This window comes from Carettochelys insculpta, chromosome 1 (genome assembly GCF_033958435.1).
Source record: "Carettochelys insculpta isolate YL-2023 chromosome 1, ASM3395843v1, whole genome shotgun sequence".
NCBI lineage: Eukaryota > Metazoa > Chordata > Testudines > Carettochelyidae > Carettochelys > Carettochelys insculpta.
Window position 1 is genome coordinate 77,354,786 of NC_134137.1, and position 25,128 is coordinate 77,379,913.

Sequence of the window (25,128 nt, forward strand, 5' to 3'; positions counted from 1 at the left end):
TGCTTTACAAACTGACTTAAATCTTAAAATTAAAACTAGCAGACTACTAAAAAGATAAAACTCATAGACTTAGAAACTAGTTTAGAAAACAAGCTTATTCTCCTACTACTTAACCACGAAAATATCGTATTAAGTCCAGAGCATAAAAATATTAGGATAGACTTACCTCAGAGGCTGGATATATAAGGAATGTTTGTAAGTACTGAAGACGTATAAACAAGTTAATGACATTAGATCGTTCCCACGTGTGTTATTTTTGTTTTTTGTAGAGTGTACCCATTCAGTCTGAGGGTGTACTTAGAAGCCCTCTATGCTGTTAAAGGTTGTTCTAATTTTTCACTACAAGCTGTGCCTACCTGATCCAGCACCTGACTGGTCCTGAACCAAGGAATCTACTGGACAAGGGGAGATCAGTGTTGGCCTCTCTGCTGCTATCAGCTTCAGGGTCTGCTTTGGTGGCAGCACAGGGGTAGTATTCATTAGGACTGGAGGTCCAATGTTTGGGGGAAAAGGCAGGGTGTCTGCAGAGCTGTGCTGCTAGGGCCCAGGAGCTTGTCCCCAGGGGACCTCACTGAGCCCTATGGCCACTGGAATGAGCTTCTGTCCACTGTCACTGGCTGTGGGGCTGCACTTTTCCCCTAAGTGTCCCCTGCCACACTCCTCCTCCTCCATCCCTGAGCTTAAGCACTACACCTGAGCTGTTTGCAGTGCTCCAGAAGCTCTCAGATGGTTAGGAAGAGATGCTGAGGCAAGGTCAGGGATTCTAGATCACAGATGTTACCATACTACAGAAGTCCAGGGTATAGAGTTTGAACCTGCAGCTCTCTAGGTGAAAGGCCCCAGTCATTTTTTTTTAAACACATGTTAATCAGAAACCTTCTGGGCAATAGGGTAGCATCAGCTGCTCTGGAGAACCTGTCTAGACAGGAGCAGTAATGGAAGCCACCAACAGGTAGAAAGAGAAGAGGCTAGGTGATTGTATTTCTAAAAGTAAAACAATAGATGGGATCACCCAAGTTGTCTCTCCTTGTGTGCTTGTCCAAGCTGACTTAGCTCTGCATCCTGCATCTGGGATCAGCTAGGGTCCCAATGCCCACATCTGTATCTGAGACACATATGGCCTCCAACTGTAGCTGAGACTGAGCCCACACCCCAAACTCCACTCTGTCTACAATAGGACCTACCCACCTAGCCCTGTGCTGCCTGGAGTTGGGGCTAACACTCCCTCCCTGAGCCCCGTGCCACCTGGGGCTTGGGCTGACTCCTCCCAAACTCAGTGTGACCCCACCCCCAAGCCCTGTGCTGCCCCCAGTTGGAGTCCGAACATCTTCCCCAAACTCTGCAATACCCATGGTGGGGACTCTTACCTCAGCTCTGGTCCAGCCACAGTGAGGCTGATCCCTCTCTCACCACCACCCCCTCAACTCTGCTCCTCCATCAGCTAAGGCTGTACATGTGCAAATACAACATTCATGATAAAGGTATTGCATCACAGTATTTCAGTGAGAAAAACTGAACTTCTTTTTTTAAATATATCTTGCAAATGTTTGTAATAAAATGAATATAAAGTGAGCTCTGAATGCTCTTCATTCTGTGTTGGAATTGAAATCAATATATCTGCAGATGTAGAAAACATCCAAAAATAGTTAAATAAATGATATGCTATTATAGTTTAGCATCCAATTAATTGTGATTAATTTTAATTGTGCAATTAATCATAATTAATTTTTAAATTGGTTGACAGCCCTAGTATAAAAGGAGCATGAATTGAGTGCAGTGGCATTTAGTTGGTGTGTAAATGCCTGCACAGGTGTGTACAGTTGATAATGCAAAAATGGAAAGTAGGCAGAGGCCTTTAGAAAATTTGGCCTGAAGACTGAACTCCCCACTCACTGAAGGTGATGACGGTCCCTCCAGGATGGACTATGACACCATATATGTCACAACAGGGAGAAGCTTGCACTGTCATTGTCTCTGGTGTTCTTTTTTTTTTTTTTTTTAATGGTTAAACAAAAGACTTCAGCCTCCTGGACTGTAAAGCTTTTTCGGAAGAATTTGAATCTACTTCTCAAAAAAATGAGGATTATTTTAAATTATCATACAATATTAGTATAAAGGAACTGTATAAGGCTAGTATTAATATTCATGTTGATATTTGATTTTATATTGCATATGTTTCTGCTGAATCTTTATACAGATTTTGAGATGATGAGATCAAGAGTTATTTATGCTTATTTGATCTCTACTCTGGTTGAATAACTTGCATTTTATTATCTGTCAGCATAATATAAATACTGCAACCGAAAGGTAGGAGGGTGAAGTAAGTTTTAAATAATCTAATTAAGACATTCTACAGTAATGCTAGCAGATGGCAACAGAAACTCAGTTAATTTGATGCAAGACTTTAGAGGAAGGCAAATGCAAGAAAATATTTATAAAGGTGATTTTTGAAGTAATCGGTTTATACGCACTATTTTGTTTTGGGTTTTTTGGTTTTTTTGCTTGCCTTTGGTTCAGAGGAATATTGTTACACTGCAAGCTAATTTCTGGCTCAAACAAATGTATTCACACTAGCTTCAGGAGAGCTAGGCTGTGTCTAGACTAGCCCGCAACTTCGAAGGGGGCATGGTAATTAGGGTGATGGGAGATTACTAATGAAGTGCTGCGGTGCATATGCAGCACTTCATTCGTCAAAATCTCTCCTGTGGCAACTTCAAAGTGTGAAACTTTGAAGTGCCAGCTTGCGTGCAGCTGCGGGTCAGACGCGAGTACTTTGAAGTGCCTGATGAAGCACAAGACTTCTCTGTGTTTAGGCGACTAACATTCAGCTTTATTGAATTCAATAAGGCAACAGATGAGCCAAACTAGACTCCAGTAAAACCAGGTCCAGCAAGGCTGCTTGATGCAGCTAACTTGAGTATTTTATACCCTTACACAAACAAGCTCAGTGTCAGAGACAATTAGTTAGAGAATCGTAAATCACTTTCCAAAGAGAAACTGTTATCAGCAAGGAAAAACAGGTACAAGGGAGCTGGATCCCCAACTCCAAATAGTTCATTAACACCTTCCATAGAGCTCATCCTCCCAGCCATTCCCAAACAGGTCAAGGAAAGGACCGGCTCTTGTGTGCGTGCAGAAGTAAGGGCTGTGAAATGGCTTCTATAGCAGATGCCTTCCACATGCCCATGATCTATCAAAGTCCCTTCACTCCTCAACATTTCACACTTTGAAGTTGCCCTGCGGGAGCCTTTGACTAATGAAGTGCTGTATATGCACAGGGGCACTTCGTTAGTAATCTCCTGACACTCTAATTGCCATGCCCCTTTGAAGTTTGGGGGTAGTCTAGACACAGCCCCTGTGAAATAAAACTAGAAGTGTAGCTGCAGCAGCGTGAACCATGGGACAGTAGAGCCATTTGAATACATTTCCAGCCAAGACCCAAGATATTTAGTTTGGTAGCTAGCCTGTACCTCCACTCCCCCTGCCATGGCTATATTTCTAATTTAGGTCAAAAGCTTCATTGAAATTAACACATATATGTCTGCCCAAGCTGAAAATTAAGATGCAGGTTCATTGTAGACAAGATCTAAGAACTGTCTATTTTCATATGCAATTGATGGAATTACAATCAAGGAGGTAAAGACAATTAGAGTAGAAGTAACTAATATCTGCACATCCTGTACTGCAATATTCCCAAGGACTGACATGACATCCAACTCTTTCCTTCGATCTGTACAGCTGTGCTGTCCGAGGGCTGGGCAAGCCCTGTCCCATCCCTGGGGCCAGAAACCTCACCAGAGGGGACAGACAGGGCCGGTGCACCTCCCTCACTGGCTCCTCGGTGGACGCTCATCCAGACAGCCCAGAGGAGCATGGCAGATGACACCACCTATACCCCCACCATCTGCTGCCAGGCTCAGGGGGAAGGAGGTGGACCTGGCCTGACGATGGGGAGCCTGGGCTGAACTAATGAGAAACCTCTGGGACAGCATGGCTGTCCTTCAGGAGCACATGGCCTGCCTTCCCACCCTTGCTGCCCCTGTTGCTGTCCCCCGCCACCCCTGCCATTCCTTCTCCCCCTGCCAAGCCTGAGCCCTCTGAAGCCATCCTATAGCCGTACCTCACCATGCTTCCTGCCCCATCCTAGCCCCACAGGGGACTACAAATCTGGTTGGGAGGGGATCTAGGGGCCAACAGGGCTTGTGGCCCTCCACCGCCACCCTGGACTAATGCCTCCCTTTCCTCTGCCCCACTCCGGGTTGAGGTGCTCCCCCTCCCCAGAATCCAAAGTGTATAGTTAGCCCCTGGTCCCCACTGTGTATAGTTGGTTGCACATATTGTATTGTTCCACACATTCTTTCATCCTGTTAAACCATTTATGTTTTCACTATCTCTCTGTCCCATGCTCATGGTGAGGAGTGGATGTGGGGGGAGCCTGTGTGGGGTGCCTGGGTGAGGGTCACTGGGGCCCATGGGTGAAGCTTTTGTGGGTGGCCTCCCTGAGTCATGCCTTCTTCTAGTGGGCCGGGAGGCTCAGGGCAGCAGCCGGCTGTTCATAGCCATGGCCAGGCTCAGCTGCCCAACCCTGGATGAATGTCTCTCCCTTGTTCTCCAACACATTATGGAGGGTGCAGCAGACCCCCACCTCCTGGAGGACATAGAATCATAGAATCATAGGGCTGGAAGGGACCTCAGCAGGTCATGTAGTTCAGCCCCCTGCTTCAAGCAGGATCAGCCCCAACTAAGTCATCCTAGCCAAGAACTTGTCAAGCCAGGAATTAAACTGGAACTCCTTGCCGGAGGAGGCTGTGAAGGCCAGGACTCTATTAGGGTTTAAAAAAGAGCTCGATAAATTTTTGCAGGTTAGGTCCATAAATGGCTATTAGCCAGGGGTAAAATATGGTGCTGTAGCCTTCAGTACAAGGGCAGGAGATGGATGGCAGGAGATGAATCACTTGATCATTGTCTTCTGTTCTCCTTCCCTGGGGCACCTGGCATTGGCCACTGTCGGCAGATGGGATACTGGGCTGGATGGACCTTTGGTCTGACCCAGTATGTCCATTCATATGTTCTTATGTTCTTATGTAAAAGCCTGGAGGGATGGAGAATCCACCATCTCTCTAGGCAACACATTCCAATGTTTCACCAACTTCCTGGTGAAGTAGTTTTTCCTAATATCCAATCTACACCTCTCCGTCTGTGACTTCAGACCATTGTTTCTTGTTCTGTTATCTGACACCACTGAGAACAGTTTTTCACGCTCTTCTTTAGAGCTTCCCTTCAGGAAGCTGAAGGCTGCTATTAAATCACCCCTCAGTTTTCTCTTCTGTAAGCTAAACAAACCCAGATCCCTCAGCCTCTTCTTATAGGTCATGTGCTCCATCCCCTTAATCATTGTTCTTGCCCTCTGCTGAACCTGCTCCAGCATACCCACAACCTTTTTATACTGGGGTGCCCAAAAACTGGACAAAATATTACAGATGTGGCCTCACCAGTGCCAAGTAGAGGGGAACAACCACTTCTCTAGATCTGCACGAAATGTTCCTCCTAATGCACCCTAATATGCCATTAGCCTTCTTGGCTACAATGGCACAGTGTTTACTCATATTCAACCTTTCATCCACCATAACCCCTAGGTCACTTTCCACTGTACTGCTGCTTAGTGAGTCGGTCCTCAGCCTATAACAATGCATGGGATTCTTCCATCCCAAGTGCAGGACTCTACACTTCTCCTTGTTGAACCACATCAGATTTCTTTTGGCCAAATCCTCCAATTTATCCAGGTCACTCTGGATCATATCTCTAATCTCCAATGTATTTACCTATCCCCCTAGTTTTGTGTCATTTGTAAACTTGCAGAGGGTGCAATCCAGTCTTGCAGCCTGACCTGCAGGAATGTTAGGAGGCACCTAATCTTGCCCTTCAGATGCCTGAATGCACAATCCAACACACTGTGGGCCTGGTTGAACCGAGTATTAAATAGTTCCTGGGTGGGATCCAGATGGCCAGTGTAAAATTGCTTGAGCCATCTGCTCATAGAAATAAGGGGACTTCAAAGTAGGCAGGGTCCTTTCGAAAAGGAGCCCCATCTGGACGATCTGTGCGGCGGCGAGCCACGTCAATTTCAAAGTGCTGCAGCCGCCCACATGATAATGAGGCGCTAAATATGTATTTCAGCGCTTCATCAGGAAACTTCAAAATGGCCATTTGCCTGGCCATTTCAAAGTTTTTGGCTAGTGTAGACATAGCCAATTTGGTTCAGGCAACATGATATTTTCAATCCAGAGAACAAACTATAACTCAATTTTAAATACAGCACTAGATTAAATGCATACATTTGATATATTTTGAGATAGTTTTGCAAGGGATTTTAACCCTGAATTTCATTTTATTAGCAGATTGATTCCTTTATATCCATTATTATAAACCATTTTGGAGTGTTTAGGGAACCAGGTGTCTGAAATAAGTGAACCCTAAAATGTTGCATAAAGGAAGTCTTGTGTGGTATAACTAGCTGTTCTTACCTTACTCTGTTGGATTGTTTCATATGTGAATAAGGAGGATATTTCAAGGCAACGAACTCAGTTCAATTATTCGTTCTTTGTCTGTTTTTGTTGCTTCCTGCTTTCCTGCTTTACTGTAAGTTTTGCTAGCAATCTACTGCTGCTTTTCATTATGAGGTGCATCTTTCGCTGCTCATTCACAACAGAACCACTTAATTTAACAACTCTATGTTTGTTGTATTACATCCCAGAGCTAGAATCATTTACAAAATAGTAGAAATGTTGGGCTGGGAGAGACATTGCATGGTCATTCGTTCCAGATGACCCATATCATTCTGAATATGTATTTGCATGGCCATATCGAAGTTTTCGGCTAGTGTAGGCACGGCCATTGTGTGATAAATTATTCTCAATTTGTAGAAAGGCGCATACATATCAAACACAAACAAAGTAAGTGTGACATTATGATGCACAGAGACTGTACTGTAATGTAGGCACAAATACAGGCACTACACAAAAGATATGCAAAGGCAAAATGAATGACACCCTCAACATTTTACATTAAATATTTGCATATTACTTGTCTGTCTCATCCATTACAGTGATGTGCCTCCAGAAATGATAGCATTCCCTTTTCTCTTGATTGACTATATTTGATGATAAAGCTTTCAATTGCTTGTCAGCACAGCCATATGCAATTTCATTCTGATATCGGACTGAAAGAAGAAACAGTGTGCTTGTATCAAAGTGGGTTCAAATTCCCTTGCAAAGTACATTATGCCACTTTAGAGAAGAGTTTGGCACATGTGCTGAATTATGCCAGACTGGACACACAGTGGACATTTGTGATACTGGCACATTTCAAACAGGATGTGGACTGAACCTGCCAAACTCATTTCAAACTAAATAAAACAGATGTAAAGCCAAGCATGCACAGATGAAAGAACTTTAATCTACTGCATGGTACAAACAGTTAAGTTTTCGTGAAATACACATTTTGAGCAAACTGTCAAAGGTAATTGAACCCACCATCCAAATTTTGTGCCCACAATTGAGTTTGTAAACAAAAGTGCAATTTCAATTTCACATACCATTTTTGTGGGCCAGTCAGGTAGTTAGCTGTGATAGTACCCAGTTTGTTTACACAAACACTGCAAGCCAAGCTGCAAATATAAACAGAGGTGTAATTTAAAAAAAAACAAAAACAATTTAATTAAGATTTTAGTCACAGGGCTACACAGAGACAAGCATAACCTTTAAAACTGAATTGAAATCCTGATGCAAATCACCAAATATTCATATGTTTTGTTTCAGAAGTAGTTCTGAATGTGATTGAATGGGATTTCTCATAAAGGGAATTAAAGTGAAATTCTTAGACATGACATTCTCTGTTAATATGAAAATCAGCTATAGAACTGGAGATCAAGTTTCCCCCCAGCTATGCTGTCAATGAAACTCAACCTGCCCTGTTCCAAGGAGCTACTACGGTGGATGCAACTGAGTACTGCTGTGTCCAAAACATTTATTTTCTGCCTTTTCTTTTGAGACAGGCACTGGCCTTTTCTTTCACACTTTCATGTCCTTCCTTATTCCTGCACACTTTCCTTATTCCTTTCCATGTCAGGGCAATCAAATGTGGCCTGGCAGGAGCTTAAGTGGCAATAGTCTGTCAGTGTTACCAAACAGCATGGAGCATCCCTAACAAGATAGCAAAGATAAGAAGACTGGAGTAGCTGATTTTAATAGGCACCTATATAAGAACCTTGAGGTCACCTAGTTAACGTTGGGATCAGTTAGTTTGTGGATTAGATGCACTATTAGTCTTCCCTCCTAAATGGCTCCAGCTCAGAATGTTCATTTTGCCTCCAGACATATAGGAGTAGATGGGTGCTGTGCAAAGTTGGGGGCTGAGTGAATCTTTTGCTCCCTCTCCTCCATCTGGAGCAGGGGAGTTGGCAGGCTCCTCTGATATGGGCCACTAGCAGATCAGTTGTTTCCCTGCAATATCCTACACACCGCAAATGGTGTGATTCAGGAGAGTGTCTGATCCAAGCAAGAGTATACAGACACTATATAACTGTATATAAATTAATCTGATGAATATATTTGCAGGTTTTGCAATCTCCTGTTGGATATTGCGAGAGTAGAAGAAAAGACTAAATTTGTCAAATGAATTATTCATTGTGAATTATTCACTCAGCTGGACTTAATATCAGAATGGTATGATGCTATTTAAAAGTTCTGTGTGCAGAAGCAGATATACTGATAATATTTCAGTGCCACATTGTTATCTCTAACTATATTACTCACTATATTACTTCAAAGGTGACTTGCATCTATAATCAGGTGTATCAAATGTACTGAAAAGTCACAATAAAAACAAAATAGAAGAGGGTAAATGGGTTGACCCATGTAGTTGTAGGCCTGTCAGCCTGACAGACATAAATCCTGGGGAGGATAGGATTGAAAGAAAGTAATGTAATCAATGGAGATCAGCATGGGTTTATAGAAAATAGATTCTGTCAAATTACATTTTATGATGAGTTTACACATTTGGTTGTTAAAGATAATAGTGTTGATGTAATATACTCTGACTACACAAGGGTTTGACATGGTGCTTCATGACATTTTGATTTAAAAATTAGAATGATATAAAATTAACTTGGCATAAATTGACTGGATTAAAACCTGGCTAAACCAAAGATCTTAAAACATAGCTTTAAATGGGGAATTGACATCAAGCAGATATGTTTCCACTGGAGTCCTGCAGGAACTGATGCTTGCTTCTGTGGTATTTATGATTGTTTTTTATCAATGACTGGAAGGGAAACAAAAGAGCATGACTGATACAATTTTCAGATTACACAGAAATTGAGAGAGGTGTAAATAATGAAGGATAAACTTGGTAATCTGGATACATCCAGAAATGTGCACTTACTATCAAAGAATCACAGAATACTAGAATTGGAAGGGACCTCAAGAGGTCATCAAGTTCAAACACCTGCCCTCACAGAAGGACCAGGCACTAGCTAGATCATCCCTGATACATGTTTATTTAAACTGTTATTAAATATCTCCAGTGATGGAGATTCTACAACCTCCCTAGACAATTTATCATCAGAGATGAAGGAGAACAACTGTTCTCCCTCCTCCTTGTAACACCCTTGCAGAGACTTGAAACCTGCTATTATGCCACCTCTCCATCTTCTCTTTTGCAAACTAAACAAACCGAATTCTTCACTCATAGATCATGTTTCCTAGATCTTAATGATTTTTGTTGCTTTTCTCTGGGCACTCTCCAATTTCTCCACTTCTTTCTTGAAATGTGGTCCCCAGAACTAGACTCAATACTCCAGTTGTGACCTAATGAGAGCAGAATAGACAGTAAGAATTACATTTTCTGTCTTGTACATGTATAAGTGCAAATGTATTCATCTTGGAGCAAAGAATACAGGACAAATTACTGGATAGGTACCTATCCTTCAAAGCAACAAACAAGGTTTAGGTTTGTTATACAAATTCTACTGAATATGAGCTCCTACTAAGACCGTTAATGCAAAGTGCTAATGCAAGCCTGGAGTGCACTGACAAAAGAAACTCAAGTGAGCACAGAGGAGTTACCATACCATTGTATATTACACTGACGTGACTGTTGGTAAAATACTGAGGCCAGTTGTGGTACATATCCATTTTTCAAGAAGGGAGTGGAAAATTAGACATAGGTTAGAGAAAAGCCATGCTTCATCATGATAGACTCAAATAGCTCCATCCATTTATCTTAAGTCATCTGCATTTTGGAAAGAGGCAGTGTTTTACGGAAAATCATCTTTATGGAAAGAGGCAGCTTTTACAAAAGAGTTTTTTTTAAGAGACTTCTAATTGCCATTAAATACAAGTGAAGACAGAGAGGCTGAAGGAGCCAAGTTTGAACTAGAGAGAAAGATAGAAATTGTGAGCTGTCACTACACAGAAGTGAAAAACATCCATTTTCAGAAGTCTCTTCCCCTGGTGAAAATACACCTGACAGGATCCATGTGACTTGGGAAAGACTTCATATTATTCTAAAGGAAAGAAGAAAAAAATAGGGAATCCCAGAGGACATTGGTGTCTAGTGGTTTACATACTCAAAATAAGACAAGGGAAGTCAGAGTGTGTTGATTTCCACTGGTTAGTGTCTCTTCACCTGGTGATAATACACCAGACAGGATCCATGCAACTAGGAAAAGACTTAATATTATTCTCCAGAAAAAGTGGTCGTGTATCCGGCTGAAAGAGCCAGGTTTAAGGAGAGAGACAGAGAGAAAAATATGTGAATCATCACCACATAGAAGTGAAGAAGTATTAAGAAGTGAAGAAGTATTGGCTCGAGACTCAATATAAATCCCAAAGACTAAATACAGGAGAAGGAAAGAATCCCAGAGGGCGTTGATGACTAGTGACTGTGGAAGGAGCCATTACCCCATCAGAAGTAGTAGTGGCTCAAGAAGAGAAGGAAAAGGTAAGGAATAATTAGAAGATAGAATAGTTGAGGACAGAATGAAAGGATTTCCTTATGCCTTTTAGTGAGGAATCCCTAGCACCAGCAACTGCTTTTGTGTGAGAGGGAAGGGAGAGAGAGAGCCCACAAGCTCCATTCTGGTACAGGAAATCCTCTCCTGAGCCACACGATTTGGAATGGGAGAGTACTGGCACCTTGTGTGTTGAGCCTCATAAAATGTTTGTGGTAGGGTCCTAGTTTCTAGGTGCATGGTGCCTGAGGGGAGCCCCAATATTTTTTTTTCTTTTTTCTGATGGGGGCTATTTCACAGGCACATGGTGCCTGAGTGTGAGGCAACCCCATAAAATGTGAAGTGGAGAAAACAAGTTTCTCACAGGGAAAAAGTCTTCACCCTGTACAGGGCAGGACATGACACTGTCTGGAAGCATGTCCACACTGAAAACCCACCACTTGATGGGCTGGGGTGTGGGCTAGCCATGTGGTGTAGTGGGTGGTGGCTAGCCTGCCAGCCACATGGGACCTGAAGTGGAGAAGGCTGCCCTGTACAAATGTGAAGCACAGAAAACTAGTTTCTCAGCTTCTCTTGCTAAATCTTGTGCAGGGAAGAACCCTTTACCCCACGCAGGGCAGATATTCTGCTGTCTGCAAGCATGGTCCCCACAACCAGGCCACCATCTGGTGTGGTTGGGCAGGGATTAGTCACACGGTGTAGGGCAGAGGACTAGCCCACCAGCTACATGGTGCCTTGGAGCGGGGGGAATGCCCTGTACAAATGTGAATCATAGAAAACAAGTTGAAACCACCTCAACCTATTGAAATGGTTCAGTCACCTGGGTGATCCCAGAACTCATTTGGTAACAAGGTTATTTTTTAAAGTCACTATTCTTTAAAAAGGGACAGAATAGAGCATAGTCCCAGCGGTGACTGCATAAAAATGTAACCACCTCAGGATGACTGGGGTGGAGGGGCAGCCTATAAAATGTTCATCGAAGAAAACAAGCTGGACAACCTGTTTGAATGGTTCAGTCAACTGGTTGTTCTCAGAAAACATTAAAGTTTCTTGCCCCCCACTACTAAATCCTGTGCAGGGAAGAAGCCTTCACCATGTGCATGCCACAGTCTGCAGGCATAGTCCACACAGCCCAGCCGCCATGTGAGTGAGTAGGGAAGCTTGATTTTCACTCGGTACTGCTGAGTGTCCCTGGTGTTTACTCAGCACAGTTTCATCTATCCATACAGAAAAGAGATGCTGGATCTCCTGATGACTCTATGCTGGGGCTCTTTTGAGATCCTGAGAAATCATGGCTACAGGTGATTGCCACACTGGTGAGCAAGAAAATTAATTCAAATTGTCAGGCTTCTTGTTTCCTATTTCCTGCACACCTGGAAAGCAGCAGAGGTGAAAGTGGCCAGAATTTTCTTGGACTTTCCATCATTAGATCTCCATCTCCACTTCCTACAGTCCATTTTTTTTGGAATCTTGTATTGCAGATCACCATCTCTTGCTCCATAGAAAACTCTAGTAGTTTCTCACTTTGTGCATTTCTTTCTCGATATCCAAACCTTCCCATGACTCTCTCCCAACCTTCATTATCTTCGTATCTCCTCCAGGGTCTTTGCCAAGTCTTTATAGAATAGGTTGAGCTCTTCCTTTGTACTGTCTGACATAGGTGCATGCACCTGAATGACTGACATGTTGAACAGTTTTGCTTTGCATCTTGCTACCATCAGTTCTGCACTCATAGGTTTGTATCCTAAAATGCTCACCTAGCTTTTTTGCTAAGAAGGAACCCAACTCCTGCCTCATGCTTTGTTTCATTCCCTGACTAAATGACTTCACAACCATACATCTCTCCCAATGCCATCCAATGTATTTCCGCCAATCCAAATATGTTGCATCTGTATCTCCCCATTTCTCTTTGAAGCAGCTCTATCTTTCCACTCACCCACAGTGTTCAGATGTTCCATGTTCCAATTGATAGTATATGTGTTAGTTGTAATTTTATTTCAGAAGCCAACTTATCTACCCAGCTCCAATTGCTCGATTGGTGCCACGGGCCTTGTTTATCCGGGCGATGTCCAAGACAGCATCTTTTATCAGTTAGTTATACTGGCATCAAAACAATGGTATTTGGAGATAAGGAAATAGGAAGGAAGATCAGTGTAGATCAGATCAAACTATAGAACATAGAGAAGTTTACATACCTGGACAGCAACATGACATATGAGCTAGACTGCAAAAAGGAATAGCAACTAGAACAGCAAAAGCAAGAGCGAGTTTGAAGGTGATGGATAAGAGCTGGAAAAGCAAAGTGATTAGCTTAGGACAAAGCTGAGTGTCTTGAAAATGTGTATGTAGTAGCATGTTGTACAAATATGAGGCATGGGAGATAACAAAAGATTCAAAGAGAAGGATATTGGCATTCAAGAGTTGATATAGAAAGATCCTGAGAATAGGATGGATGGAGAAGGACACCAACAAGGAATTATATAGGAAGATACACCCGAAAGAGAACCTACTGCAGAAGGTTATACAATGGAAGTTACAACTATTCAGGCATATCTACAGAATGAATGATGAATGAAAAATCAAGACCCTAGTTCTCCACAAAAAGGATGGTTTGAATAGGAGAGTCAGACCCCAAAGAGAATGGGTAGATTATATAGTAGATTGGGGTGCAGCTAGTCTACAGAAACTATGTCACTCCTCACTAGACAGGGAAAGATGGAAGAAAATAGTGAGGGAGGCATTGGACACCAGTGGGTGCTGAGCCCATGGTTGTTGTTGTTGATGATGATGATGAAGAAAATGGTAATTAATGACTGAAACAATTTACCAAAGGTCATGGTGGCTTTCTTATCACTGATAAGTAAATCAAGACTGGATGCTTTTTCTAAGGGCTAAGTTATAGAAATTATTTGGAGGAAAGTACATGGGCTGTGCTAAAGAGGAGGTCGCACTGGGGGTCACCATGATCCCTTCAGATCTTGGAATCTATGAATATCTGAGTTTATCCCAAGGTTGATGAGAGCAGAATTTCTCTCACAATGTTCTTATCTTTATCCTATGGGAATTAATGTAAGTGTAGCTCTTCTGTCACATGTTTAACAGCAACAAAAAAGAGTGAGTTTCAATATGTGTGTAGTTTCTAAACCCAAATAAAGAAACCACTTCAAGGCCTCACCCAGCAACTTAAGGCAGTTAAATGCCCCTTCCTCTTATGCCCTTAACTGGTGGAACTTCTTTACAAGCCAGCACTGTATATAAGAAAAGGGAATATTTTCTAAGGAAAAGAAATTTAGTGAATAACCCCTTCCCCCACCAGTAACTTTGGTGTTTGCCTGCCTAACTTCTTTCCTCCCTGCAGGTGAGAACATCCTGCATTTCACACTCCTTTGGTTGTACCACTTCATCCATCTTCACCAGTTCTTATTTGCACTTTAGATCATTAAGTAGCAGTAAACCACGTGTTTGTTTCTAGCTCTGTCTCCAATCTCAAGCGGGTTGCTTGCTTTTTCAAACTAGGAGGTACCTAATGCAGCTAGTGATTCATCTTTACTAAGGTTTTCAGTAGGTAGGGCCTCATTGGAGTCCATTCATATTCACTACTGTCCTCTGCATCATGTACTGCATCTATTCTTCGTCTCTTTCAGTGAAGGGCTCCTGGAAAGACAGAGAAGTTTACAATACTTGACCAAAGTCCAGGGCTCTTTAGAATGAATTCTATGCTACAAGGTACAATCTCCTCCTGTTTTAAGCTTCTCTGGGAGCTCATTATCATTGAAAAAGTTCATATATAGATATGATGAGTCTAAGTGTCTCTTGAGGAATTGTGGGTAGGTATCCTATGCAAATGAAGTTCTCAATAGCGGTACCTCCTATTTTCACCAAGAAAGGAAGTTGATGAAGCTTCTGGCAATACGGCTTGGATAAGCATTAAAAAATACCTGATACAGTAAACTCTCTTTTAGCCAGTATTCAATCTACAAACCGGCATCAGGTGCCATCCCGGCACCTAGGCGTCTTACTCTAGGGAGCTGCATATCTCATGGCTGCCACCCCTTCCCACTTGTCTCCTGCCCATTGGTCACACTGGGAGCAGAATCCAGCCACCACCCAGTGATTGGTGTGTGCCCAGTGGCTCCTGGCAATGGGGCACTCCTGAACTGTTGGCCTGAGATAAGGCAGCCCTAATGTGGGAAGGTGCTGCATTGTGTATGTGAGGTGGGCTGATCTGAGTGATGAAGGGCCCCAGAGACCTCCATGAGTACCACACTCTGACCTCAGGGGAGGGGAAGCCCCACTATTCAGGGCAGGAGCAATGGGAGCAGGAGTGGCACAAGAGGCCCCACTGTGTGTCACCCAGAAGGAGGAGGTGCCAGGGAAGGAAAAGGGCAGCCCGGCAGTGCAGCTGGTGGCAGGAGGAGCTGCTGCCCCAGCCAAGCCACAGGTGAGAGGTGTTGCTACCCCCTACGAGAAAGAGAAGAAGGAGCTGAGCAATACCACCACACTGCAGCAGAAATGGTATGAGAGCCCTGTGCAGGCAGGCATCAAGCCATGTTAGATAGTGGGGGAAGACACATCTCCACCATTAGGCACATTTGAATAGCTGGCAACCTCCCAGTCCTGGGGGAAGCAGGGTACGAAAGTGTTTACTGTATATATTTCTGTAAAGGATAATAAGCAAACAAAAACAACAACCAAAAATACCTTATAAAAACAATTTTTTAACTGGAATATAGAAGTGCAAGTGGCTGCATAAATCAGGATCAACTACTTTGTCACTTAGTTATAGATTACCGAATATAATAGATCTGTGGAGTGGTTTGCATCATTCAACCTGAAGTGTTCTGTCTTTACAGAGCAAGATAATTTCTGGTACCAGTGAATAATATTGTTCTATAGTATTTTGCCAAACCAACATCTTAGCCTCAGAATTGTAGCTGTTAGCTACCTAGCTAGGAATTACAAAATTAATTCTTCCACCCCAGCCTGTAGAACTAAAGATGTTGTAACATATATGATATTCTACCTATCTATCTTGGAAAAAAAAAAAAGGAAGTTGTCAGAGTAATCAGAAAGTTCATTTACTAAACAATTCTGATAACATATGTCTTTGGCATAAAGGATGAAGTGCATATACCAGATATTAATAACTTTAATACTAATGGCTTGAATGCAGTCATCAGTTATTTCCCCAGGGCAAGCCAAATATTGAAAACTGATTTTAAATGGCCCTGTGCTTTAACTAAGCCAGAGATGGATCACTGGAAAGTTGTTAACAAAAACCTGGGAGCTAAATTTCATGCCATTTTCCTTCCTTTTTCTGCCCACTCAGAGAAGGATAAATATGGTTTCTCTTTTCCCTTTTTTTGTTTTTACTTTTAGTTATAGCAATGGTATTGAATGTTGAGGGGCCATATCTGACACAAATGTAAGCAAATTCTTTTGATAACTGCTCAGAGGCACAACCCATATTTAGAACTGATGGAGATTAAAGGTAGAAAGAGTTGTTGTAAATAACTGCTAATATTTGAAAATACCAACAGCTTGGGCATATTGGGTATTTCAGTTTTACCCCACTTTTGTTTTATAATCCAGTGTAAATTAAATTATGTCCTTTATTTCCAGCGGTGCTGTATCTGAAGTAGAATTTTCCTGATTTCTCAGAAATGACAGTTAAGTTATATTCTCAGCATGTTCAGCATGTTTAATGAACTCCTTGGGGAAGCCAGAATATCTGTAACACAATTAACTTCCCATTCTTATGTAAATGAGGAGTTTCAAGGTCCCTAATGGAAGCTTGCTTTTTGGCTACAGTTAGCAAATGTATGCAATTAAATGACACATAGAGCCTTGAGCTGAAATTTAGACTTCACTAATTTGTGCTGCGACATGGGCAAAGCTGCTGTGGAAGGATGTGAAACACAGTTGTTTAAATGTATCTGATGAAATGGGGATTATCACCCCCGGCCAGACTGTCATCAGCAGTCTGATTACCTTTGCCTTTTCTTGCTCTTAACAGAAGGAGCTTGCTGACATGACTTTCACGGGATACATTCACTATTTTATTTTGTTTATTATACAGTTGAGGTTATTTATGTAAAATAGCAAAAGGGTCCAGTACAAAAATAGCTTTTAACAGCATTTTAATATGTGCATGGAGTTAATTCTATATAAAAATGGAAAGAGAAATCTGCTGTAAGTTATGTAGATAAGGTTCATGAAATTTATAAGGAAAAACAAAAGAACATACATAAGCTTAATAGCATGAGTGAGTATATTGAAAAGACAACATACTAAATTAGAAGAGAATACTACTTACTATTGAAAGCTTTACCATTTTGAATTAAGCTCTGTGAGATCCTTAGATGGAAGGAAGCACTATCGAGTGTTAATGTCTCAGAAAAATTAAGCTGTATGTCAATTTAAAATTCTAAAATGGTATCAGGGAAAGTGAAGTGAAATAGTCTATTAACTTGAGTATTTTATCATTCATTATTGCAAGTCTATTGTTAATAATGACAAAAAGTATAGTTTATTGGGTTTAATATTCATTAATTTCAAGTTCCTGGAGAAAGAAGCTTGGAATACCCTATTGAAAAGATAAGAAATAGGAACTTGCTAGATATTAAATAGGGGTAGCACATTCAAAACCTTCTGTAGAGCTGAAATCTCATCTTTAAAAATAATTCAGGTCATATCTACAATGGATATGAAGATGTAATTTCAAGTTCTAATAGACACCTCCACATGAGCTAGCATGCTAAAAATAGAACTGTAGCTGAGGCAACAGGAGCTGCAGGCAGGCCAAGCTGTCCTGAATACAATTCTGCCTGAGACCCTAGGTATTGTGACAGACTGCTCAACTGTCCCTAAAAGGGTCCTGCGCTTCCAAGAGGCTTCTTGTGGGCCTCAGAGACTTAGGGAGGTACCCCTCATTGCCCTGAGACTTCCCGAAGGCAAGGGTCTCCCCTTACTGAACCATGTTCATCATAGGCCAGTCTGAATTTGAGGTGGAGGAGGTTCCCTCCTCCTCCTGCCTTGAGCTGTTCTAGCTGTACCTCAGTTGGCCCACTCTACCAAGGAGAGTGGTTGGCAGGGGGAGTACAGTTACACTCACTGCCCTGGACTCCAGCCCAGGGACCCTAGGAAGGGAGATAGCCAGTGGAGCTTTTTGCCCCTGCCTCATAACAGGTCTCTTTCTCTGGGCCTTTTCACCCCACCACTACCTTCTGGGATCTTTTCCCCAGCACCATGCTGCTGTGCTGTGCTGTGCTTGGGTCGGGTCAGTTCTGGTTGGGTCACCAAACCTCCAACCTTATTCTCTCTGGGCACCATGCCATGCCCCTCTTGTTGCCTGGGGAAAGCCTTTTACAGAAAAGCCTGAAGGACTTTGTTGGTCCCAGCTGCTTTCACTATAGCCTGATGCTGGCTGACCCTTGATGAGCATCAGCTGCCTATGCAGCCTGCAGGATGTGCTCTCTAGAAACTTACAAGCGACACAGAAAGGGGTTCCTCCAATGTCCAAAATGTTCACCTTTCCCCAGACACCTGTCGTCTCAGACTATGATCTGCCACAGTAAGTAACTGGCCAGCTAGTCCCTCCCCATACTTATGTTGTCATAACTCCATTTGTGTTTTGTAGCACTCTACATCTACCAGAGTTCGTGCAGGTAGATCTGCTGAAGCTAGAAATGACTCCTTTCAACTCCACCACATACATATTCTTGGCACCTAAAAACTTCTGTCCCATTAATTTCAGTCCCAGGCTATATATATATGATTAATGTCATTGACAGGCAGGGGTTTTCTTAAGAAGCCATTTGGTTTATAAAAAGGTAAAAGTAGTGTAGGTTTGATCCTTTGGATGTAATGAATATGTATTTCAGGTTTTCCAAAAACATCAGTGTAGTTTTAAATAGTTTGGTATGAAATGCTGCATCAGTCTACAACTCTAAACTGACTATTAAATAGTTAATATAATAAATAAAAACTAGTATTTGAGGTTGGTGTCATGCCTTTCATGTTGGAAACGTTTTACAAACATCAGCTAATATAAAACTGTGCTTTCAGTATAACAACAGACCTTGGGAGCTATAACTAGAAGGAAAGGTATTCTGTGCAGACTGTATTGTTTAGTAAATAATTTTCAACAAACAATTCGTGCCATATTTTACCTTATTTTCTGTTCAAAAAACAGATTGAAGGAGAAATCTTGAATCCATGGAAGTCAGTCGGTGTATTGCCAATGATTTCAATAGAGCCAAGTTTTTACCTGTAATATATACAAAAATGGTTGATACTTCAAATTATTTGCAAATTGGTTCAGACATGGTCTGTAAATCTTTACAGGACAGTCCACTATGAGACTTTGCAATATATACATCACACAACATTGGTCCTATTCCTTGGTTTGATGGGTTAGGTAACCATTGCACAACATGAAGAATTAATATTCCATGCAGAATTTCATATTTCCCTGCAGAATTGGTACATCAGAGCTGATGGCTACTACTGTGGGCCATTGGACTCAGCAGAGTTTAGCTCTCCAGCTTGCAAATACAGTATAATTCCAGTGGGGTTGGAATGAGCTGGAAGGGTCTGGAAAATAGCAGCCCCTACCATGCTCTGAAAGAAGCATTTTTTGTGCATATTTTTGACAAATAGATTATGCAGAAAACTGCAGAATTCTAAAATATTGTGAAGATTTTTTAAAATATTTTGTGCAGAAATTTTTTTGTTTGTTTTGGAGCAGAGTCCCCACCCTTACCCCCCTGAATAATTACAGGAAATGAAAGGCATAGCATGAATCACAAAGGTTCTAGTCAATATGCATAGCTCAAAAGGATGTTCAGCAAATATTTGAATGAGTGATTGCTCTCAGAAAGCAACCCTGAAAAAAAAACAGCAAATATAAAAGAATCAAAATTCTCTCTCTTGTGTGTGACTGAGTAGCTACCGTCATATTTTTGCATTACTCCCCCAACTCTCACCATACTGCACAGTCTTAGTTCTCATTGGAGTTGATCATTTATTAATGGTCTGATACCAATCAGACATAGTGATGGCCTCTAAATTATTCAATTGTTTTTCTCAATGCTATAGGAATATATATAAGTAACTCCTCAATGAAATATAAGTAAATACTCAATGAAAACTGATTGAAATAAGAATGTGACATACTGGGATTTTAAGGGTTTTTTTCCTCCTAAAAATCTTATTCTTGGAGTATATTATCACAATTTTATAAATTCCAATAATCTTATTCTTGGAATGTTTTATCACAATTTATAAAATTGTGATAATATACTCCAAGAATAAGATTTTTAGGAGGAAAAAAACCTTAAAATCCCAGTATGTCACATTCTTATTTCAATCAGTTTTCATTGAGGAGTTACTTTCACCCAAACTCCTACAGTCAGGAGTCCTGGAGCATCCACCACCAACTTTTTATTTTTTTAATTTCTTCTTCATTGAAAACAGGCTACCATGGCTGGGAAGGAGCAGCTGGGAAGATAGATGGCTTTCTGTGGATCCTTAGAGGTCCCCTGGGCTCTAGAGCATGTTGAAACTTGGATAGTCCAACAAAAAGATTTGGTGGAACTACCTATGAAGTGGTCCAGGAGCCATCTCTTTCACATGTCACCATAAAAGAGTATGTAATAGCCTTGTGTGCTACAATAGTTGGCTGGCTGCCTGAAAAAGTGAGACTGTTTTTTCCACATACTGATGCTCAGTGTATTGGAAACTTTGTGCCTCCCCATGGAAATAAGATCTGAAGAGCTATGTTTAAAGTGTTCTCCCTCTGACATATTCTTACATCTTGTGAACATTATCAGCATTACTCATGATATCAAAGAGGATAATGGATGGAAATTAAGGGAACAGACAAAATAAATTTGCAAAAAAAGTCTAGTAATGGAAACAAACCAAACCAAAACATGAAAATAGTACCCAACAGAATACCAACATGGCTAGCAGAACACCAAAGATTTCTTTAAAAAAATTAGAATTAAACTGAGATTTTATACACAGGGTTAAAAGATTGGGGACATACAGCAGCAGAAACTTCAAATAAGAATTTTCCCCCCTTCCACTTAGCATGGGCATTCAAGTGACACATCAAATGTGCTCCAGAATTTGATTAATTTCTTGGTACATTCATTAAGGCTATGTCTACACTACGAGATAATATCAATTTTTAGTAATTTATCCTGATTTTTCCAAGTGCCTGTCTTCACTGTAAATTCCATTAGCTCAATTTATGCAGCATTAAAATCAAAATAATATCAATATCTTAATATAGTAGTAACCTGACGAGTGTAGCATTCAGTTTGAATTTAAAATTCCAGATGAAGGGTAATGAGGAAGTGTCATGTCTTCAAATTGAATTCATTAGCCTCCATACATGACCCGTATGTGCCCCACAACACACCACAGTTCTCTGCTCTGACCGCTTCCACCTCCACTGCTCTCAGGTGTGAAGGAATTAGTCAACAGGAAGACCATTTCAATTTGGCACCTGGAAGACCATGGCTGTAGAGTCTTGAGAGGCTGAAAAATCTTCTTTCTTTTTCTTTGTTAGTATTGCAGCTGTGGGGTGTGTGGTTCTGTGTATACTGCTGCTAGCTGCCTTTTTTTCTGTACTGCCTGGCGCCAGCCACTGCCCCGCCATACCATGTGGCCACTAGGCTGTGGGTGGTGGTTGTGCTTGTGTGATAGGACAAGAAACTTCTTTTCAGCCATTTACATGCTGTTCCAGCCCCCCATATTCCCTCCCTTCTTTCCCTGAGAGGCACCATGCATTCTGGAACTTTCCCTCACACACATCACATGGCAGCTAGGTTGTGGGTGGGGGTTGTGCTTGGATGAGAAACTTCTTTTCAGCCACTTACATTTTGTCCTGACCCCCACATCCCCTCCCTCCCCTCCACCCCCAGAGGCACTACACAATCTGGAACATTCCTGCCCCCAGCCACATCAAATGGGTTGACCCCAAACAAATAAGAGCACTTGCTGCACAAGGTACCAGGCAGCTTACATGGGGTGAGGGTCCTGTAGCTGGCCAGGAAAAGTCTCCCTGGTCAGTCATGAGTTTTGAGTAACTGAGGAAAATACTTTGTAACTAGCTCAGCTATCCTCTGAGAGATTGTAGCTAGGAGTCTTTTACCTGCCTGGAGGAAATCTCCCTTGGTGGTCATGATTTTTGTGTGCTGGCCGTAGCCGGGAGTCTTTCAGCCATGCTGAGCCATAACTGTTTCAATGAAGGCAATGTAATAGCCATACAATTGCCACATTCTCGAAGTGAGGCTTGCAGCAAGGAATGTTCTTGTTCTGAGGGTCTTTTTTGGCAGGTCCAAATCTGGCTGTAGTCTGGGGTCTTTTAGTTGCCCCAGTCTTTAACTGTTACACTGATTTATGGCGGTTTCAGTGTAGCACCCTTGTTTACTTAATTCTTCTTCTGAGGGTCTTCTTTTCCAGAAGGCCTAAGTACAGATTCAGGTCCAAACCTGGAGCCAATCCTAGGCATGCTGTTAATGGGGGCTGGTGATGGGTCTCCCTGAGCAGTCACAATTTTTGGGGCTGGCTGTATCCAGGGGTCTTTTAGCCATCTTCTTCTTCTGAGGGTTTTCTGTAACAGGAGGTCTAAATCCAGAACCAAGCCTGCAAAGGTCCAGTGCTTTTGCATACCATTTTCCAAAGCCTGTCAGTTGGGACAGGTTCACTAACCTTCCCCTCCCCTCAATTAGAAAAAGCACATATCTTATAAAGGCAAGCTAGACCCCTGCCTAGAAAAAGAGACATTAGTTTAACATGACAGGGGAAAGAGTGGAATGAAATGAGGGAAGATGTTGTCGGATACCATATATACTTGTGGGGCATTTTTTCCCATGCTGCAGCTGTGAAAATAGCTAGAATGCTCTGGGCTCAGAAATCTGTGGGATAGGTTCCCACAATACACTGCTGTATTTAAGCTACTTGTGTGTGGCAGCAATAAGTTGATTTTGTGGGGAGCATGTGGAAAGGTGAGGATGCTCAACATCGAACTGATGAAACCCATCGTTAATAAATCAATTTTAATAAATTTGATTTTAGCTTGTAGTATAGATGTAGCCCCAGAATCAAACCATTCTGAACCTTAAGCATCCTTCAGAAGTACAAATAGGCAAAAGCATTTGAGCCCCAATCAGAAGAAACCATTTGCTTACACCCCTGAAAGTTAAGCATGTGAATAAGTGCTGTCCTGAACTGGGACTGCATTTCTGCCTTTTATTTATTTATTTATTATTGCCATTGAGAAGCCTTTAATGAAAAAAATATGGTTTTATGCTTAGGGTCATTGGACTTAGAATGTTTCCCAGTCATTTGATTTTTTGCCAAGTTATAGAGATTCCCAGGACTTAAAACTCCAGATTATTCTACTCTTTCTTACTTTCAATGGCACATTAGAAGTAAATTGCTACTTAGTTCCATTAATGAAGTTGCAACCATGAAGGAACTCATAATCCATAAATTTTGACTTCCAGGAATAAAACAGTAGCCATAATCTTCATTTTAAAGAGTGGAATGGAAGGTAATTCATCTTTACTTTAAAGATTTAGCAATGACTTTTGGTAAATATCTTGAAATATTGTAAACTAATAGAGAAAAAAAACATCGATTTCTATGGCCTAATACTGTCTTAAATATTATAGATACATTAATTAGGGGGTTAAAATCTTTTTAGTCTTTTTTAGAAGATATAAGCTGCGTCTACACGTGCACGCTACTTCGAAGTAGCGGCACCAACTTCGACGTTAGGCGGCGAGACGTCGAAGTCGCTAACCTCATGAGGAGATAGGAATAGCGCCCTACTTCGACGTTCAACGTCGAAGTAGGGACCGTGTAAACGATCCGCGTCCTGCAACGTCGAAATTGCTGGGTCCTCCATGGCGGCCATCAGCTGGGGGGTTGAGAGATGCTCTCTCTCCAGCCCCTGCGGGGCTCTATGGTCACCGTGGGCAGCAGCCCTTAGCCCAGGGCTTCTGGCTGCTTCTGCGGCAGCTGGGGATCTATGCTGCAGGCACAGGGTCTGCAACCAGTTGTCAGCTCTGTGTATCTTGTGTTGTTTAGTGCAACTGTGTCTGGGAGGGGCCCTTTAAGGGAGCGGCTTGCTGTTGAGTCCGCCCTGTGACCCTGTCTGCAGCTGTGCCTGGCATCCCTATTTCGATGTGTGCTACTTTGACGTGTAGACGTTCCCTCGCTGTGCCTATTTCGATGTTGGGCTGAGCAACGTCGAAGTTGAACATCGACGTTGCTGGCCCTGGAGGACGTGTAGACGTTATTCATCGAAATAGACTATTTCGATGTCGCAACATCGAAATAAGCTATTTCGATGTTGGCTGCACGTGTAGACGTAGCCATACAGTATTAAAATGCCTATATCTAAAATGAAAATTTATGTTTCAGAATCTTATCTTCTGCCTTTATAATACCAGGTGCATTTTGCCACATTTGGAAAAAAAATAATACCATATGTAGATTAAAATGTGTTGTCATCTTCAAATTTTCTTTCATACATATGTCTGTTGCTACTTGCACTACAAATCTGAGTAGTCACTGCTACAGAGCTTTAATCTAATTTTGTGCTCTAGAGCTTCTAACAATAAAGGCATAAGTAAAATTATCTAATTAACCAATATCTTAAATTCACTGCCATCATAGACTTGCCTACAAATAAAGATAACCTAAAAGTGAAACATATATTTGAAACATATCGTGAAAGAAATGAGCGTGAAAGTTTGACTCAGATTAATTGGATATCTGAAAAATGTAGTAACTACAGAATGATCCACGCTAATACATTTTTCAAGTAAAACAGTTTAAAATAGGTATGCAGTTAGCAAATGTGGTGTGCATGCAGGAATCCATGATCAAAATTTCCTTCCTCCTTGAATCAGTAGGTGTCCACACTGCTATTTTGTTGACAGATTCTGTTGAGAAGGTTCTTCTGCCTCATGGGGGAGAGGCAGAAGGTTGTTGAACAAAGTGCCGAGTTCTGTTGACGTACTGTCAACAGAACGTACTTTAGTGTGGGCACTCCATGGGTTTTGTTGACAAAAAGCATCTTTTGTTGAAAAATA